This window comes from Gigantopelta aegis, chromosome 6, assembly GCF_016097555.1.
Source record: "Gigantopelta aegis isolate Gae_Host chromosome 6, Gae_host_genome, whole genome shotgun sequence".
Lineage (NCBI taxonomy): Eukaryota > Metazoa > Mollusca > Gastropoda > Neomphalida > Peltospiridae > Gigantopelta > Gigantopelta aegis.
Window position 1 is genome coordinate 46176840 of NC_054704.1, and position 21390 is coordinate 46198229.

General features: G+C 36.6%; 1 long non-coding RNA gene across 1 annotated transcript; it reads left to right on the forward strand.

The window, feature by feature from the left end:
- The first annotated feature begins 5361 nt into the window (after window positions 1-5361).
- LOC121375702 lies at window positions 5362-20097 on the forward strand. Its single transcript, XR_005958345.1, has 3 exons — window positions 5362-5496; window positions 18101-18184; window positions 19987-20097. It is a non-coding gene; the product is annotated as an uncharacterized LOC121375702 (long non-coding RNA).
- Window positions 20098-21390: the final 1293 nt, after the last annotated feature.

Here is a 21390-nt window from a genome sequence, read left to right on the forward strand (position 1 = left end):
TTGTCCTAATGTTTGTAGCTGCACAAACAGGATTGGTCTACTATAGTTTTAATTTCGTTCATACGAAAAAAACCCGTATATATAATAATAATGATAATATATTAAAAGAAAACAAAATTTAATATGAGCAGGCGTGGGTGCAGAGATTATTGCAGTGTGTATGTGTGTGTGTGTGGGGGGGGGGGGGTCTAGACTTTGGCGAGCGAATTTTATAGGGGTCGGAGCATGCTCCTGTGGAAAATTTATTTTAAAATATGAAAATGTGCTTGAGCAGGCAGGGGTTTCCGACTCTGAAAATCCACCCCTGTACACGTGTCTGTTGATCTATTACAAAGATCACGGCGACCAGAAACACGTTACATACACTGACAGTGCATGGTACTCTAATAATGAACATGTTTAAATTTAATATGTAGTTTGTGTCATTTAAATATATAAAGTCGTTAAAAAGACTCCGGTTAGACAAAGACCTATTAACAATGGCAGACAGCTGAGGGAAATCTCTTTAATATCAAGGGACGGGGATCTAGCTCAGTCGGTAGAGTGCTCACTTGATCGTGAGGTGCCTGGGGCGAAGGGTCGAACTCCCTGAGTTGACGCATTCTTTGTTTGGGTTATTTTCCGCTTCAACCAGTGCCCCACAACTGTGAAGGGGGGGGGGGGGGGGGGTCAGTATTTTTTTGTATAAACAAATGAAATACTATACAAATTAAACCCTGAGATATGTATGCTATCAATCTGATTAAAATTAGCTCTACTGGTACCAGTGGAGCTAATTCTAATTAGATTGGTATGCTATTTTCTGGAGTAAAAAAAAGTGAGATTCTCAGGGAAACAACTGCTCCCAGGAGGGCACGGCCCTGGTATGTGCTATCCTCTTTGTGGGAAAGTGCAAATAAAATATTCCTTGCTCCGATGGGAAAATGTAGCGGCTTTTCTCTAAGTCTACGTGTTATAATTATTAAATATTTGAAATGTCAATGTGCTCCAACATTCTCGTTAAAAAAAAAAAAAAAAAAAAAAAAAAAAAAACTTTAGTGTTGAATTAAAAAAAAACTACTAATCACGTTTACGTTGTAAATTTCGATGATGCAACTACATATTAATCTTAATTAACATGTATCGAAGGCTGTGTTCAAATTCAATACACACATTACATAACATTAATGGGGGGGGGGGGGGTCTTGTAGCTGTCAATTTGATTGAGCGAAGCTTTGACACCTTTATGGGTGTTTTGGTTATTTCCGCTTTTACTATATATATTTCCGCAATATGTGCCGAGTCATTTAGGTCGGTCGTTTTTTGTAGGTCGAGATTTATGAATGAAATAGGTAAATGGTACGTACGTATGTACGCTAAAACAAACACACCCCAGTCGTTCATACCAGGGAGGCGCCACGGGTAAAAGGGATGGGGGTTTTTTTTCTTCTCGAAGTACAAAATCAATTAAAAAGAAAAGAAAATGATGATGATGATGATGATGATGATGATAATTAAATAAATAAACATAAACACAAAACGACGAGGTCAACGATTATGGCGATGATGTTAATTACGTGCTTATATCCATCAAATTAAGGGGCGGGACGTAGCCCAGTAGTAAAGCGCTCGTTCGATGCGCGGTCGGTCTGGGATCGATCCCCGTCGGTGGGCCCATTAGGCTATTTCTCGTTCCAGCTAGTGCACCACGACTGGTATATCAAAGGCCGTGGTATGTACTACCCTGTCTGTGGGATGGTACATATAAAAGATCCCTTGCTGCTAATCGAAAAGAGTAGCCCATGAAGTGGCGACAGCGGGTTTCCTCTCTCAATATATGTGTGGTCCTTAACAATATGTCTGACGCCATATAACCGTAAATAAAATGTGTTGAGTGCGTCGTTAAATAAAACATTTCTTTCCATCAAATAAAGGTTTAAGCACGTTATCCTGGACACGTAAAGTAGAACACAAGGTATTTGTGATGATGAAGAAGAAGAACAAGAAGATGATGATGATGATGATGACGACGACGACGACCTGATCTATCTGCGTAGCTGCGAAACTAAGACTACTACCGTTACCGGCTACAATCTACTCGTATCTTACCGATTATTAATAAACATACAACGACTTGTGATATGTCTGTTGTAGAGTGATGAAAATGTCTGCAATATTTACATTCTTACACGAGGGCGAATTCCAGAAGGTTTTTAAATACCTGTACTTCTTAAAATGTTCATTTTTAACAGCCAGCTATGCCTTTCTTTTGTTTGTGCATACATGGATACATGGTAGATGTATGCACACACAGCACTGTCAATAAACTCGATATAACATTATGGTTGAGATAACTTAATAAAGAGACTGTCTTGAGTTTGCTGTTACTGTCAAGTGGTTTCCGAATAAACACCATTTTTAACAATAACATGTTAAATATATGTTATTGTTTAGAATATCTCTGTCTGTGCATAGTGTGTTACTGATCGTCATGTATGTAGTAGCTCAAGGGGCGGGACGTAGGCCAGTGGTAAAGCCTTCGCCTAACCCTCAGTCGAGCTAGGATCGATCCCCGTCGGTGGACCCATTGGACTATTTCTCGTTCTAGGATCGATCCCCGTCGGTGGGCCCATTGGACTATTTCTCGTTCTAGGATCGATCACCGTCGGTGGGCCCATTGGACTATTTCTCGTTCTAGTCCGTGCACCACGACTGGTATATCAAATGCTATGGTATAGGTCATCCTGTCCGTGGGGTGGTGCATATGAAAAGATCACTTGCTACAAATGGTAAAATGTAGCGGCTTTCCTCTGAAAGACCTTTTGTCAACATTACCAAATGTGTGACATCTAATAGCCGATAATTAACAAATAAATGTGCTCTAATGGTGTCGTTAAACAAAACGAAACTTTAACTGTGCATCGCTTGTAGCAGGACTGTCACAATTCAAGGACCGGCTCAAAATATTAAAATCACAACAAGGGACACCAGCCCTGGCATGGGGTGGGGGAATTCATAACAGACTTGGCAGCTGGGTTTGCCTTTTTATTAACACCGATACCAACGTGGCTGGCCACCCAGCAAAATAATTTAAATCACAGCAGGGGACACCAGCCCTGGCATGGGGTGGGGGAATTCATAACAGACTTGGCAGCTGGGTTTGCCTTTTTATTAACACCGATACCAACGTGGCTGGCCACCCAGCAAAATAATTTAAATCACAGCAGGGGACACCAGCCCTGGCATGGGGTGGGGGAATTCATAACAGACTTGGCAGCTGGGTTTGCCTTTTTATTAACTTCGATACCAACGTGGCTGGCCACCCAGCAAAATAATTTATCAATAATAAATCAACGTGGTCTATTAGTGTTGTCAAACAAAACAAACTTTGTTAAAACTTTTAAAAAAACGACAACCATAGAGTATGTATTTTAAAACAATATAATGTTGGGGGGGGGGGGGGGGGGGTTAAATTATAGTTTAAAGGTGCAGATCCTAGTTTCAGCCCGTAAAAAAATGACACTAAGTTTAGTTAATCTACAAACCTGCAACACACATTTGGATAAGGTTATTTCTAAATAGTCAAATGTAGGTACTTCTAATTTAAAACAGCTTTAATTGACGTGGGTAGAGAATTACAAGGTTCTATGTGTGCACAAAACCTCATTTTGAGAAATCGCCACTTGAAATTTGCAGCTGCCATATCTGAGTCATAGAGAGGTATTTGCAATAGGTTTAATATAAAAACTGTCTTAAAATACCATATTCTAGGACTGTTTAATATGTAGATAATTTTACTTTAATATACACACACTCAAATACACACGTTTCATCTGTCATTCTGTAAAGTGGAACTACACAGTATGTTACCTCCGTTGTGTAAAACGTCCATGGGCCCCGTTGTTCAAAACATTTTAAAATTTAAACCTGGGTTTTTAATTATTGTTTATGTCGATTCAGTCCATTATTTTGATTTTTGTTTCTTCTTTTAACGTCTAGTTAAGCTAACTAACGTCTGAACCATAAGTTTCTGCACCAGTAAACGTTTTATGAATAGTATATCATGTATCTGAGAAATGTGACTTTTTGACCCCCCAAACCCATCACAAATGATGATGATTTTTTTGCAAATAAATATACACATGATAATAGCAAACATGAACACTGAGATAATAGTATTAACACAATAGTAGTGACAATACCTTTGTGACACCCGCTAGCCAGAATGGATGTAGGCCTACAACCACACGACTGCCATACATTCACAAATCCTAAGTACCGTGATTCATAAACTTCATGGTTGTGACATTCCACCAAGTTACATAATCAAAGTGACAGGATATAAAAACAGAAAACAACATACATTCTATAAACAATTAATTGTAACTTAACAACTAGTTCGACATATTTATAAACATTTTTCAGTCCGCATCTGAATCAAGCACACGCTACAGATACCACTGACACCTAACTGAATTCGCAACGAAAAGTCAACTGAATATGAAGTGGCGTTGGCTTGTGTCAGATCCACAGTCACAAGAACAACTCATAGTGACAGTAAGATTAAATTTAAATATATAACTTACATCATCACATCCAGCACGACATTAACCTCAACAATCACTATTGTTGCAACTACAACTAAACTATTACTGGGTACCAACCACTAATTATAAGTACATTATATATTTATTTTCAATTTTGTGTCCATGTGCTGTTCAAACACAAGTTTCTGTGTGTGTCTGTGTCTGTGTGTGTGTGTGTGTGTGTGTGTGTGTGTGTGTGTGTGTGCGTGTGTGCGTGTGTGTGTATATATATATATATATATATATATATATATATATATCACACACACACACACACACACACACAGAGAAAGAGAGACAGAGATAGAGACACAGAGAGAGAGGGGGGGGGGGATTGGGGGGCCAACCCATATTGGGGGGGGCTAACACACACTGTATGTATGTATGTATGTATGAATTTATAAATTTTTTAATTGATTGGGGGCATGGCCCCAGTGCCTCCCCCATTCCAAGCCACTGGAGAAACAGCGAGAGCAATTACTCAGTGTAGAACATACAGCAGTTTTAAAGCCGTTGGCTTGACTAATAATTCTTTAATCCGTTATACCGCTCAGAACGTGCAATATAGCTTCCTATAAATCGCTGTTGCCGTCATTCAATATAGGCTGTCTACTAATCCTCGATTAAAAAAAAGTTAAGGATTACTATATATTCTTATTTCATTTGTTTGTTCGGCACGTACACACACATACACACTTGTGTTATTGTTTGTTTTGATCGAGACTACTTATAGTCTAACACACAAAAGTGCAAGTCGTTAAGCGGAAGTGACCCGGCGCCGGGCCCATCTTATTAAGCCCGATGTTTGCTGTGGTTACACCAAGACAACAAATTAATGCGTTTTAGTTTCTCTAGCACTCGCCTGAGGTGCGATGGGTCGAAGGATCGATCGCCATCAATGGACTGGTACATCAAAGACCGTGGTATACATGTATGTAAAATCTTGTGCTGCTTTATCGTTACAAGTAGTCCATGTAGCTGCAGTAGGTTTCATCTCTTCATCAAACAGAGTAGTTTTAAATGTGCTGAGGTGTCGTCAAACTCATATATCTACACCATTTCATGCATATACAATTAAAACGATAGCCGAACGATTTGGTACATTTCATTACCAATTTTTTTACTGTGGTATGAAAGCATAACAGACTTGGCAGCTGGGTTTGTCTTTTCATTACCCTGACAATACCAACGTGGCTGGGCACCCAGCAAAATAATTTAATAGACGATTATTAATAAATCGATGTGCTCTAGTGGTGTCGTTAAACAAAACCTAGTGGTATCGTTAAACAAAACAAACTTTAACTTTTACAAAAGAAAATCTATAATTCTAAATGGATAAATAATAATTTTAAAATATTCCAAAGACAGTTATAGCTAAGTGGAATAATTATTTTTGCACCATTGTCGGTGGACAAAAGCTCTTATGGACAATGGACAACAAGAAACAAAGAATTTGGGATCCATCATGTTTTGGAATTCTTCTCTCTGGCTGTCGATTTCTTTTCAACACCCTACAGCTCCGAAGGCATTTAAGGTTCAATAAAACACTTTTACCAAACTGTTTCTATTTTGATCGCCTTTAGTGTACATCACGCCTAATCAAGGAATGTCTGTGTTTTGTTTTAGGTATACATAGTTCCAATCTGGTGCCGATTATAGCACTGTTAACCCTTTAGGTCATATAAAATCGATGATGTATTTACATGTGCATGCACGTACACGTGCATCTTAAAGAGATTATCCTGACTTGGCTGCCATTGTGTATCATGTTATAATTATGTACACGTGCACCTTCATGGGCGTACATAGGATGTTGAAAAGGGGGGTTCCAATACATAGGATTTTGAAAAGGGGGGTTCCAAAATAGATTGCAGAGATATTGGGCATATATTTCTATGTTGAGTAAATATAATAATGTCAGATATCAATGTCAGATATATTAAATTTAAAAAAAAGCGATTTCAGGGGGGGTTCGGTCGAACCCATCGAACCCCCCCCCCCCCCCCCCCTATGTACGCCCATGACCTTAAAGAGACTATCATGACTTGGCTGCCATTGTGTATCATGTTATAATTATGTACACGTGCACCTTAAAGAGACTATCCTGACTTGGCGGCCATTGTGTATCATGTTATAATTATGTACACGTGCACCTTAAAGAGACTATCCTGACTTGGCGGTCATTGTGTATCATGTTATAATTATGTACACGTGCACCTTAAAGAGACTATCCTGACTTGGCGGCCATTGTGTATCATGTTATAAAAAAGATTAAAAAATTAATTACATATTAAAAATTGTCTCTTTTTTCTTCTTTTTTTCTCCTTTTTTTTTTTTTTTTTTTTTTATTTGGTTGGGGGAGTGGGGGTTGGAATATCAGTGTCTGTATAAATAAGGTGTTTGTTTGGGGTTTTTGTCTGGGGGGTTTTAATCATTATTTTATTTATTACTGAAAATATTATTTGCTGAGACCATGCAGTGCTAATATTTTAACTCGCTTACTTATATATAGATTGACACGCTCTGTTTCAACTGGAATGAGATTCTTGCAAAATGTATCTGAATAATATAACACACGCTTAAAAACTGGATTCAACTGAACGCAGAGCTCTAAACAGATTTGGGGTGGTACATAGCCCAGTTGTAAAGCGCTCGCTTGATGCGCGGTTGGTGTGGGATCGATCCCCGTCGGTGGGCCCATTGGGTTATTTCTCGCTTCTGCCAGTGCACCACGACTGGTATATCAAAGGTTATCCTGTCTATGGGATGGTGCATATAAAAGAGCCCTTGCTACTAAAGAAAACATGTAGCGGGTTTCGTCTCTAAGACTATATGTCAAAATTACCAAATGACTGACATCCAATAGCCAATGATTAATAAATCAATGTGCTCTAGTGATGTCGTCAAACTTTAACTAAACAGATTTTGTTGAGGGCACCCGCTAACAATTTGGCGATTTCCCGCCATTCATTTAACGTTAAATACAAAAATCAGGCTAGCAAGTGCATCGTTACAAAATATAATAATAAAAAGAAAGAAAGAAAGAAATGTTTTATTTAACGACGCACTTAGCACATTTTATTTACGGTTATATGGCGTCGGACATATGGTTAAGGACCACACAGATATCGAGGGAGGAAACGCGCTGTCGCCACTTCATGGGCTACTCTTTTCGATCAGCAGCAAGGGATCTTTTATATGCACCATCCCATAGACATGATAGCACATACCACGGCCTTTGATGTACCAGTCGTGGTGCACTGGCTGGAGCGAGAAATAAATATAATAATAATTAAATAACAATATATTTTTTTTTTTAAACCCCACCTAATACCTGTGGCATCGAGTACATAAGCACTTGAAGTTACATCATTATTACACCCACGGGCGTAGGAAGGTGCCAAGGAGGGGGGGGGGGGTGTCACATGTATAACAATATAAATACCATCGCTGCTGCTAAAACGTGGGGGCACACCATGCCCCCTCCCCCTCCCCCCACCCGCTTCCTACGCCAGTGATTACACCATTACAATACTTGCATTTTAAAAACATAACCACTTCGGTTTATTCACGTTTAAACAAAACAGCCCTCGAATTGTTTTAGTGTACATTTTGGGGATGCTGTAATGTATATACCATCTTACACATACACTTAACGGAGCTTAGAAAAGGTAAGTCATTGAGGAAATTTTGAAATATTTGTTGCAAGATTCTCACTTTGCATACGTCATGCCGGCTTGTATATCTAAGCAGAATGATGCAATTCCTTCATACCATTCCTAAGTGTTTGTTCTTTATTCTTCACGCCGTACGGTGGTTTGTGTCGAGTATAAGAGATAACAGCTTCCATAGCCATATGGACTTGCTGCATCATTATCTAACATGGGGCACCTGGGTATGACGAACATCTTATTTGTTTTACAGCCCAAGTAGTCATCTTAATGTTGAATCATTTTCTATTTGTATGTGCCACTTTAGTCTGACATGTATGTAGCTAAAAAAAAAAAAAGGAATGTGATTAACGACTCACTTTAAGTGCTCAACATTTGAAATGTCGCAAACACACATACATACACACATACAGAGAGAGAAAGAGAGAGAGAGAGAGAGAGAGAGAGAGAGAGAGAGAGAGAGAGAGAGAGAGAGAGAGAGAGAGAGAGAGAGAGAGAGAGAGAGAGAGAGAGAAGAGAGAGAGACAATTTCAAATATTTTAAGAATAATTTTAGCATGAACATTGAAAGCAATTGAAAACTATAAAGTCCTTAAATTTAAACAAGAAGAATTGTTAACAGATGAAGATTGCCTACAGAATGATGAAAAGCAAGTAAACAGTGAAAGCGAAATACAAAAAAAAGAAAAAAAGATAGGTTTTAAGAAAGTCACACACGTCTGCAACATTAAAAGACGAATATGTAAATTCATTAACTAAAAACGATCATTTTGATTTTTAAAAACAAAAAACTCCTACAACCCCCACCCTCTTGAAAAAAACATGCCGGCTTGTTAACTGTTGGTATTATACCTGAAAGAGTTCTGAGAGCCTGTAATTTGAACACTGTAATGGCAGTACTGGTTATAACATGGCACCCAGTTGCGTAAGTTCTAAAAATAGAAAATGAGTTACAAAGGAGGGCATCTCAGTCTGTGGGGTTTTTTGGGGTTTTTTATTTTTTTTATTTTATCTTTTGTATAATCCCGTTGATCTGTTTCAAGCTTTTTTTTAATTGACTTCCATAATCGATAAACTCTATCAGTTTTTGCAATCTTTGTATATATATCAAATGGCATTCGATGGCTATTGGGTTTGATCGTGGCGTCACTCTATACATAATTTATAAGCTCTGTATGGAACCACCGGTATGTTCCCGATTCGTCTGGTATGTCAAAGAACGTGGTATGTGTTGTCAAAAAGTATTATTTCTATAAGTAATCAGTCTGTAAGAAAATATGTTTAAAGTAAAAAAAAACGCCTAATGTTTTTCACTTTTGTGAAGGGTGGTGGGTTCTTTAAATGATTATAGTCCCCTCTTCCCGTGTCATGATGACTAGGAAAACTCTGGTAAAAAAAAAAAACGAATGTGATAACACATATAATTACCATGTAACTGAAACCCGTTAATTTACTAATATTGTCTTGTCATGATTCGCAGAGCTTATTTCATTCACGTTTCTTACTATCTTGTGACCGTATCATACGGGAACTTCTGGCTCAGTTATGTTAAGTTTGAAATAACAATATAAGTCCACTTGCAAAAACTAATGAATGGGAAGCTGAATATTTCTTCTTTTCCCCCTTTGTTATTTAAAATTTTATTTATCATTATTTATTTTCATTTTTTGCTGGTCATCATCTTCAGTATTCAAATACTTTGGACTTCGTATGATCACAAATCTCTCGAATGAAGCTATATACCATGTATTCCGCACGTGGCCGATATGGAACATGATCTCTTAAACAATGATGAGCAACTATCTATAAATATTTGTGAGTAACAGAGTATCATTGTAGGCCAATAAAGGCTGGATACTGTTTATAAAGGAGGTTTAGAATCTCTGACCTGACCCAGTTGAAGCCTAATATACTTGACCTATTTTATCACACCTGTTCAGTAGGACACTTATAATGGGAGCGACAGGTTTTAGTTCACCTCCCATGCAATGTTGCACAATGTGGCGCAATATTCTCCTCATACAGACATGGCACACAGTGGGGGAGAAGGGGCCTGTGGGCTTAGAACAGTATCCCAATACGTTTGACTGAATAAACATACCGGTACATCTAAATGAAAAAGAAAGGAAGAAAAAAAAGAAGATTTTTTTTATTTTATTATTATTATATAACATTCAGTAAAATATCCCACAATATCACTTAAATAATTGTATAGTGCTATTAGTCAATAGTAAAACTAACACCACAAGTTTTTATTCCCACACAAGAATATATATATATTTTTATTTTTATTTTATTATTATTATTATTATTATGGAGACCTATTTCCTTAGCGGAAATGCTTACCGAGTAGGAGGGAATCCACGCCTACTCGAACACCCGAGGTCAAGTCGGGTCAGACAGGACTGGGTCTAGTTGTACGGACTCGAGTACCCGTATGGGAGACTGCTTTAATTAATTAGTAGGTTTAATGCTTTGGATTTTGCGAAATTAAAGAATTATTAGTTTGTCTTGGAATAATGTATTTATAAAAAGTTCGATTAATTCTTTGCTGAATATATAATTTCTCGTCATCTTTTAAATAGGTTTATTTTGCTCACATTTTAGCGAAGAAATGGATTTGGTAGTTGAGCATAGCTGTTGAACATAGATGTTGAACATAGCTGTTGCAAGCGATTTTTAATGATTTTTTTAAATTATGCATTTTATGAGGTCAGATGTTTAGTTGATTAATTAATTTATTAATTTATTTATTTATTATAAGCATATTCAGAGTTCACAGTTGAAGGGGGGGGGGGCTATTACAATAGCACTGTCGGAAATAGAATAAAAATGATTTTCATGGATTATTTCTTACATATTAAAGAGACAAGTAAATATTTTGTAAATATCTATTTAAATATAGTCTACCTAATTTAGCATTTACTTGTTTTGGCTCTCATTATGTACAAGGTGGTGTTTACTCTTGGAATTAAAAGAAAAATGTCAGTAAAACAGGTGATTTGTGCACTTTATTGGAACAGACTATAACACATTTTGGTCAACGTGTTAATTTCATTGCCGTTTTAATATGGGAGGGACCGTTTCTGATAACGGTTTACCCCTATCACTCTCCAAAACAAAATATTTGTAGACATTTATAAGTAGCTTTTGAGCAAAACTGTCAAGAACCATTTTGAGTTTGTGATCTATTATTTATCTACTAGTAGAAAATACATTTTTATTGGAGAATCTTTATCACAAACAGATGCTCACATTAACTTCTCATATAGCATATTTAAGTGGTTGCAAGATTATGTAAATTTCATTAAATATGCTAGTCATAATTAATCATTTATGTTGCAATTCAAAATAATCAGTTAACTTGCAGTTTTAAATTAAAAGTTTGTTCAATAATGAAACTGACACATAGCCACCAAAATGTGTCATAGTCTGTTCCAATAAAGGTCACAAATCTCCTATTTACTGGCATCTTTATTTTAATTTCAAGAGTAAACACCACCTTGTACATCAATGACAGCCCAGACAAGTAAATGCTAAATTAGGTAGAGTATCATTAAATAGATATTTACAAAATATTTATTTGTCAGTTTAATATGAAAGAAATAATCGACGAAAGTGATTTTTATTCTATTTCCGACACTACTTTAGTACTCTGGCTCCTCATTACTCCCTGAGATTAGTATAAAGAGCAAAGCAATAAACTGGTTTTGCTTAAAATTTCAATGTTCTGCAATGCATAAATGTTTCAGCTATTCAACTTCAAATAGTAGGAAGGATTTGTTGTTGTTGGTTTTTTAAATAATTCATTCGTTCATCTGAACACATTCTCATCATATACATTTAAGAGCATGGGCGTATGGGGACTCTTTGATTTAGGGGGGCTGGAGGGGTTGATTTGCCCGAAATTTTACCCAGATAAAAACTGCCCGAATTTTCCCCACTGTTTTCCCACTGTTTAGCCCGAATTTGGGGGGGGGGGGGGGGAATTGCCCCCCCCCCCCCCGTACACTCATGTTTAAGAGCAACAGTTTCCAGTAATAAAGCTTCGCTCTACTATAAGATGCGATAGGTTGCAAGATCGGTCCTTATCAGAAGACCGCTCCACCACCACCCCACCCCATTCCAATTGGCGATCAACTAGTAGGTCTATATATGGAGTGCCATCCTATCTGCAGGAAACCGAATATAAAATACAATTGCAGGTAACAAGGAGTAGTTGATGTGGAGGTATTGTATTCTATTACAGTAAAGTACGCTTATAACGAACTGCAAGGGACCAGTTTCATTGGTTCGTTATAACAGTAGTTCGTTGTACACATTTGCAGAAGTTGGTAATTTTTATTCCGAAAGTCGGCCATTTCGAATTTTGAACTCAATATAATAGTAAAAAAAATAAAAAATGCCTTGGCGATTATAAGACATTTATAAAAAATATATCATTTATTACAATCAATAAATACAACAAAACATTACTGAAAGGTCACATCAAAAGAGTTTAGTGAATTACATGTACCTAATCACGTTTCGTCACGTAATCACTAATCGTGGTTTGTTTACTTAGCGTTGGACGCATAACTTCTAATGCCGAGTCAATGTCCGCAATGCTGTCAAATACTGGCAATCGAATATCTCCTTTGCTCTGAAAAAACAGTCTGACTGTCTCGAGTGCCTTGTGCGTTTCAACTGCTGTGGGCGTTGGCTGTTCGGGTGGCTCCTGTGTATCGTCCTCTGGTTCAGAATCACTGTGGCCGTCTCGTTTTCCGATAATCTCTGAAACGATGTCGTCATCTGTCAGCTGTTCGGTGATTACAACTTGCTCGTCTGCAGTGAGATAATCTTCCAGAGTGACACCATCTGGCACTGGCATGGCTCTCAGGAGTTCATTCCACACTGTCTGTAGATTTGCTAACGGGGTGTTGTCGTCTTCGTCGTCAGAACTCTCAGAACACGCAGCACTTTTGAACCCACCCTTTGCAAAACAGTTCACGATACACGATGAGGTCACGTGACGCCAAGCACGATGGGCTGTGTTGATTGCCGTCAAGATGGAAACTGAGTGCTCCTGTTGACTGTCCGTCATGATTGCATACTGAACGAAAAACTGACACGGATTTATAACAAACAAAGAGAATCCCATTAATTACCGCTGATTAATATCATTGTATATATATATTGAGTTGAACGTGTCAGACTGTTTTTGGAGTACGGTTGATCTCACGGCTCAGCTGTCCGTTAACACTGATTGGTTTGATACGTAACGGTTCCGGTATAATTAGTGACTTAATCCCTTAATTGATACCTGTTCCCAAGTCCAGACAAACAAAAGTTATTTAGGCTGTTGTTTTAGTGCGGTCGTGCGGTCGATCCCACGGCTTTGCAGCGTTTTACACTGATTGGTTTGATACGTAATGCTTCCGGTATTCACGGTTCGTTATGTAAACACTTATTTACACTGGAATTAACTATTTGGGACCACAAAATTGGTTGGTTTTAACAGTTAATTCGCTATACATAGTTCGTTCTATACATTAAAATGTATTACTAATATATAGGGGAGAAAATCGGGATTTTACAATCAGTTCGTTCTAACCGGTAGTTTGTTATAAGCGTGTTCGTTCTAAACGTACTTTACTGTACTGTATTATCTAAACCAGAACAGAACTTTATTTACTCTCATGGCCCCCATTCGGTGGCATCAGAGGAACATAAATAATAATAAACATACAAATTGTCAAGATGATTTCAGAAACATATATACCACGATACAAACAGACGAGCAGCTAAATATTAAAAACAGTTACACATAAGTCAAGAATCACAAAATTGTTTGTTAATAATTAATATAAACTTACACCATTTTTTAAGAACACTAATACGTTTTGAGCTGAAGAGTTGCTGGAATTTGTATATATTTGGTCTATTCACATAGTATGTGTTAAGATATTTAAGTCTTTCTTGTCTAAATTTTGTGAATATAAATAGATAATGAAATTCATCTGCAATAATATTGCTATTACAAAGCGTAGTTTCTATTTTCATATAAAATGTTTGTCCACCTCCCCTTTTCAACTGGCAAAAAGTTATTTGAAATTCTAAATCGAAAAAATTTTGTGTGCATTGTTTTATGTTAAAATATGATTCTAGTTCCAATTTCTCTTTAAATATTCTATAAGTAGTTCCTTTGCTGGTCGTAAAGATGTCATTTTTCCATGTTTGCAGATACTGATCATAGTCTTCTCTTCACAACTTCTTTTAACCACTCCACTGATTTAAATGACTGCTGGTCCCAAACGTTATTCAATCCAAGCTGGTAAAATAGATCTCCGATGTTAATTATCCATTTATAGTGCGTATCGAATTGAATAAAATCGTAATACATTATTTGGTAAGCGTTTACAGATGGTTTCAGACTTTTAGCCGTTAACAGCCGTGCCCAAAAGCAAATTATTCTTAGATGTATTTTCAGAGATAGAAGTGTTCTTCCATATTCACCATATAACATATATATTGGAGTACTTTTCCTGACAGGCGCTAAATATCGTAAGAATTAAATATGAATCTTTTCTATAATACTTATATTTTCAAATTCCCAAATTTCAGAGCCATATAGTAATATAGGAACAACTATTGTATCAAACAGCTGAAGTCTATATTCTATTGACAAAGAAAGTTCATTTGACTTTTTTTCAATGTAAAACGTGGCTTTTTTTATTTGTTGTGTTGAATGTTTCTTGCATACATTAAATTAGTTACTTTTTTTCAAACCAGATACCGAAATATTTGTATTCATTCATGTTTTCTAGTATTTGATTACCCAAATAAAATATTTTCTTATAGTCTTTCTTTGTTCCACCAAATATCACAATCTTGGTCTTTAATGTGTTTATCGACAGGTACCATGTTTTACAATAAATATCTTAAGCATTTAATAAATTTTGAAGTTCATTCTCATTCTTAGCTAATAATACAGTATCATCTGCATACAACATAACAAATACAGTTAATCCAATATTCAAATATATATCAAAATCAAATGCATTGATAGTTATACCTGTACATTGTTGATGTTGTAAAAATTCTTGTAAACCATTTAAATACAATGAAAATAAAAGAGGTGATAAATTTTCTCCTTGCCTCACTCCTATATTACATGGACAAAATTCTGAAAATTTACCATCTTTCCTAACGCATGACTTAATACCACTATACATGTTATAAATTATTAAACAAACATTCCTTTCATTTCTTTCAAAATACGCTGCCAGTATGAACAAGACTATTAGAATTTCTGAACAATATTCAAGAAAATAAATATCCAGAGGGCTTTGTTGGCGTTCGCTAATTCATTCTCTAGTGCCACGTTAAACACCAACCATTTCCCTCAGTAAATACCACGGCGGTGAATACTTAAATGCGAGGCTTGAATAGTTCAAGATCTGTTTCCTGCGCCAGCCTCAGGTTTTTCCACCTGTCAGGTATGCATTTAGTTACATCTGTCCACCCACGTACATTTTCACAATGGGGGTAGTAACGGCTATTGCATTGTATATAATGTATACCACTATATATTGCGATAAGGTTTAGCCAAATGTCATGCAAGAGTGTCCAAGGGATTGCCCTCTGCATTGTACAAAGGCATTCCTTTGCTGTATACAATTAATATTATGAAGGTCGAATTACTAGAGTCGATACCTTTGTTTCAAAATGACATGCAATATATACTACAAGAATGAAATGTATCGCCTACCATAAACATTTCGGTTTCTGTGACGTAAATCCATAGGTGCATGCATAACTGTAAACCAAGTTTCACAGACCATGAATTTACAGTTTGTGAGAAACTGATCTAAACGCGGATTAAATTTTAAGGTACCGTCACACGAGCATACATTAATATTGTTGCGTACAACTGTTACACGTCACCGTCGGAAAAGTAATAGCTATATGTCGTCGTCTTCTCTCCACCCTCCCCCCCCCCCCCCCCCCCCCCCCCCCCACCCCCCCCCCCCCCCCCCCCCCCCCCCCCCCCCCCCCCCCCCTCCTGCGCGTGTTGTAACCTCACCATGGTGCAGGGGTGTAACATTCTCTTTGAGAGTGGCCAATACAGCACAAATCCTCTTGTCTTCTTCGAGATACAATTGAAATTTTGAGTAAAAGTCAGTATCTATCTGTGATATTTGTATTTTTGCACAGTTCTTTACACTGTTTTTATTTAATTTTTATATTGTATATATGTATTTTTCGTGCTGGGGTGTCGTTAAACATTCATTCATTCATTCATTTTTTTTCTTCATAAAGGCGAGACAATAAAAAACGTGTTACATTGTATTAACAAAGGAACCTAATATAACTAATTAATTAAATAATATAAGGAGAAAGAGAGGAACTTTTTAAAGAATTCATTTTAAATAGTTCAAATATCAGTATCTACGAAGAGCCTTTTAACGAGTAAAATTATGTTAAATAGATTATTTTGTTTATAATAATGTATATTAAAAGTATTTATTATTGTTTTAATTAATGTTTTTATTTGCTAAAACTTCATTTTATTTCATAATATAAATTTGTTCCGTACGTACGAAAAGATAGGGTTACAGCCTTTGATATACCAGTCGTGGTGCACTGGCTGGAACGAGAATCTCGGAAATAGCCCAATGGGCCCACCGACGTTAATCGATGCCAAACCGACCACGCATCAAGCGAGCGCTTTACTATACATGAATACAATCATCGAATATACGTTCATGTTTTGTATATTAACCATCTACACGAGTGACTCAATTTAAGGAATGCTTAACTTGGGAGTTTTTCCGCTGGGTGTCATTGTACTAGTGATTGGTGTGCCGCTACAAATACATATAGGACTTCTGCCCTTCCTCATCTCCATTTTAGTGTACCATACTAAACATAAAATAAAGTTAAGTTAGAGGACACTGATTTATAAATCATCGGTTACTTGATGTGAAACATTTGGCAATTCTGGTCATGACATAATAGTCTAAGAGAGGAAAACCGCTACTTTTTTCAATTAGTATCAAGAGATCTTTTATAGACACTTTCCCACAGACAGGACAGCACATATCACGGTATTTGATATACCAGTCGTGGTGAACTAGATGGGACGGGGAAACAAACACAAAATAATACAAGGGTGTGGGTGTATGTTTCAGGAATTAATTTTTTAAACATTGTCTGAATAAAAACTGAAAATTTGCCCAGATGACCGTAGGCCTACTGTTCACAAACAAGGGAGTGCTACTGCCCTTCCAGTCATCTATTGCTTTTTTGTGACCAGCCTCGGTGGCGTCGTGGCAGGCCACTCATGAGATATGATTGCAAACTTCACTCGATGAAATATAAATTATATTTGACAAAAAACATGAAATATCCTCTATATATCTCATAAGTCCCACTAGGAGTGTTGCGTCCCACTTGGCATCACAAATGATCACCGTCTGCATTCTTATACAATTTCTTAATTTAAACCATAATTATTTGGGTAATAAATAGGATATTAGACTTGAAATAATGTTTATTTGTCACTCACTAAGGCAAATAAAAATAATTTCACATGTGACATAAACTTGATAAGAAATGGACACTCGTTTAAGATCCTATAATAAACTGTACACAGACATGAAATATCTATAGTTTGTTAGAAATTTATTAGTATATATTAAGTTTACAATGATTAATTTTGCTAATTATTTAAGTTAAAAGCCATTAATTCGATAATGTTCAACTTCTAATTTCTTCAAGCTATAATTGGGTTAACTTGTGACATAAATGGACATCTAATAAGTTGAAAATATGTATTTAATATTTGCCATTTATTATTTTCTTATGATACTGCCAAAAACAGCAACATAAAAGAGGCAGGAGCGGAACTGCATCTTAGAAATTGGTTAAGATATGCATCGGACCGAAGTGGGGATCGCAAAAGGAAGTGAGTTTTTGCCATCATATTTGACTATTTTCAGTTTATAATTTTATTATGGCTATTCCTTTTAAAAGTCATTGGGTGGGGAGGAGAGGGAAGGGTTTGGAAATTTTTGGACCCCCTACCTACACATTTTCAGTATTTTTTAATAATGGTGAACATAGCAGAATCTGTAAAAAGACATCCCTCCCCACATTTAGAAAAATCTTCAGGCTTACCTCCACCCATTTTAAAAAAAAAAAAAAAATAGCCCTTATATCTTTTTAAACATATTTAATGTGTAACACTGAATAAAATAAAACAAATCAAGAACGTCGCGTCGCTCGCGGCCGGTTAGGAAAGAGCTTTAGACACGACAAAGAATGTCCATGAACATGGAACAAAATAAGAGAAAGCCTATAGTTGTATATCACATCTGTATGTGGCAAGACATGTAATAGCTAGGTTATTTTGTTTTAGAATTATTAAAGAGACATTCCTGAGTTTGCTGCATTGTAAGATGTTTCCAATTAATAAAATATTTCTACGATTAAACTTACATATTAAATATATTTTTTTGTTTAGAATATCAGTGTCTGTATATTCCATGTGTTTCTGGTCGTCTTAATATTTGTAAGAAACCCAAATTGGAGTTTGTGTTTAAATAATTTCGTACGTACGAAAAAACTATATTTTAGGAAATATGATGAAATTTAACCTAGTATAAATATTAGAACGATCACGAACACGTTTAATATACAGCCAGTAATATTTTATGAAGAAAAATATATTTGCTATGTAATTACAATCGTTAAAAAGTCTCCGTTGGTCGATAAACCGGCCTCGGTGGCGTCGCGGTTAGGCCACCGGTCTACAGGCTGGTAGGTACTGGGTTCGGATCCCAGTCGAAGCATGGGATTTTTAATCCAGATACCGACTCCAAACCCCGAGTGAGTGCTCCGCAAGGCTCAATGGGTAGGTGTACCGACCAGTGATCCATAACTGGTTCAACAAAGGCCATGGTTTGTGCTATCCTGCCTGTGGGAAGCGCAAATAAAAGATCCCTTGCTGCTAATCGGAAAGAGTAGCCCATGTAGTGGCGACAGCGGGTTTCCTGTCAAAATCTGTGTGGTCTTTAACCATATGTCTGACGCCATATAACCGTAAATAAAATGTGTTGAGTGCGTCATTAAATAAAACATTTTTCTTTCTTTCTGTTAGTCGATAACGTCTTAAAAAGTGAAGCAAACTCAGGAATGTCCCTTTAATAAGTAGTTTCATGGGGCGGGATGTAGCCCAGTGGTAAAGCGCTCACTTGATGCTCGGTCGGTTTGGGACCGATCCCTGTCGGTGGGCCCATTGGGCTGTTTCTCGTTCCAGCCAGTGCATCACGACTGGTATATCAAAGGCCGTGGTATGTGCTATTCTGCCTGTGGGATGGTGCATATAAAAGATCCTTTGCTACTAAAGAAAAAATATAGTAGGTTTCCCCTCTAAGACAATGTCAAAATGACAAAAATTATGTTTGACATTCAATAGCCGATGAATCAATGTGCTCTAGTGGTGTCGTTAAACAAAACAAACTTTAAATACTTTCATTTTAACTCGAAGAAAATGTTTGTTTTTTGTTTTTTTATAACAGTAATAGACTTAACAAGGTGACATTTGCGTATACTGAATACACACGAACAAACTTTTTATTCAGTGGTATATACTTTAATTTTAAATAATTTCAGGTGTATATTTAAGACTAGCCTTTTAAGACTGGGCCTAAACTGTTGAAATCCCCTTTAGTATGACATCTTTATCTTCTGTATTTGTCATTGCAGCACTTGAGGAGAGGCAATGTGCGAGGCCAGCATCCATGGAGACGTAGTCGCAATCCGAAAAAGATGATGAACAAGATCGATATGTAGTTCGATAATAAATTTACAACTGTGCTTTTATTACTGTGCTTAATGACATTGGCCCAACGTTGTGACAACGTTGGGCCAAATATATAACGCGGTATGAAAATGTTGGCACAACGTTGGTACACCGTTGGTCAACGTGGAATTACCAACATGGAGCGGCAGTCTATATTGGTCCAACGGTACGGTTTAGGTTGGGCCAACCATGGTGTGCTATCTGGGTTACAATTAATGTTTTGTTTAAATTGGGCCCAGACTAAAGTTATGATGAAATGGACTAAATGTCCATACTCTGTTAATCCAATTTATGTCGCAAATTTTGTCCAATGGATTGTGAAAAAAAAAGAAAAAAAGAAAAGAAAAAAGAATAAAGGGACAGATTATATGGTTAGTAAAGATTTTTTTATTTTTGTCAGGGTGAACAGTAAGTCACTTACTCGCTTATACTCACGGAAAATGAACAATCAAGTGTATATTAATATTTGAGCAATAGCTCGAGTTTCAACCGATATGTATTAATTAACGTCAATTAATGTTACCATGGTGTCTTGCCACATAATTAAAGGTGTATACTACAGTTTTCAAAGCCCATAGTAACATATGTGGCTAAAACTCCTACCTGCAGCGTATCAATCGATATATACACCACGGATATAAATACTACCACCCCTTACCCTTAAAGTGAATCAGAAAAAAAAATGGGGTCACGCTGCTCATTTTAGAGATTATGGGTAGCGTATTTAAATACCCTATTTCCGCAAAAAATCCGAGTATTTTCTTTTTACAGGTACCCCATACATATTTTAAGCTTCAAGCACAAGGCTACTTGACACGGTGGTACATTTTTGCCCAGATGAAACTGTTTTTTACAGCTAACACACTCGCATTTATCATCAATCACAGGACTTGTGCTATTAACGGCTCTATCAACGGCTGTTCACCCAGCTGGATGCTATTTGGTTTAGTACTACCTTAAATACAAAACATTTGCATTGCTTTGCTTCTACCGTTGCTTTGGTTCTATAATACCGTTTTTGAATACGGTTAAACTGGGAATTAATTTTGTGAATGACCCAGTAAGGCCCTTCCTAGTTAAAAGTCTAAAATAGAGGTCATTAAAATAATAATAATAATAAATTAAAAATAATAATAAAAAGAAGGAAAAAGAAAAATTAAGACAGAATAATGTACCATGTACCAGTCTTCTAAATTCCAGTGTTTCGTGTAAATAGATTGTTAAACATCATACTGCAAAACGTTGATCATTTCCCTGAAGTTATTAACCTGTAAACAGTTAATATCACCTTACCCCTAATGTTAAAT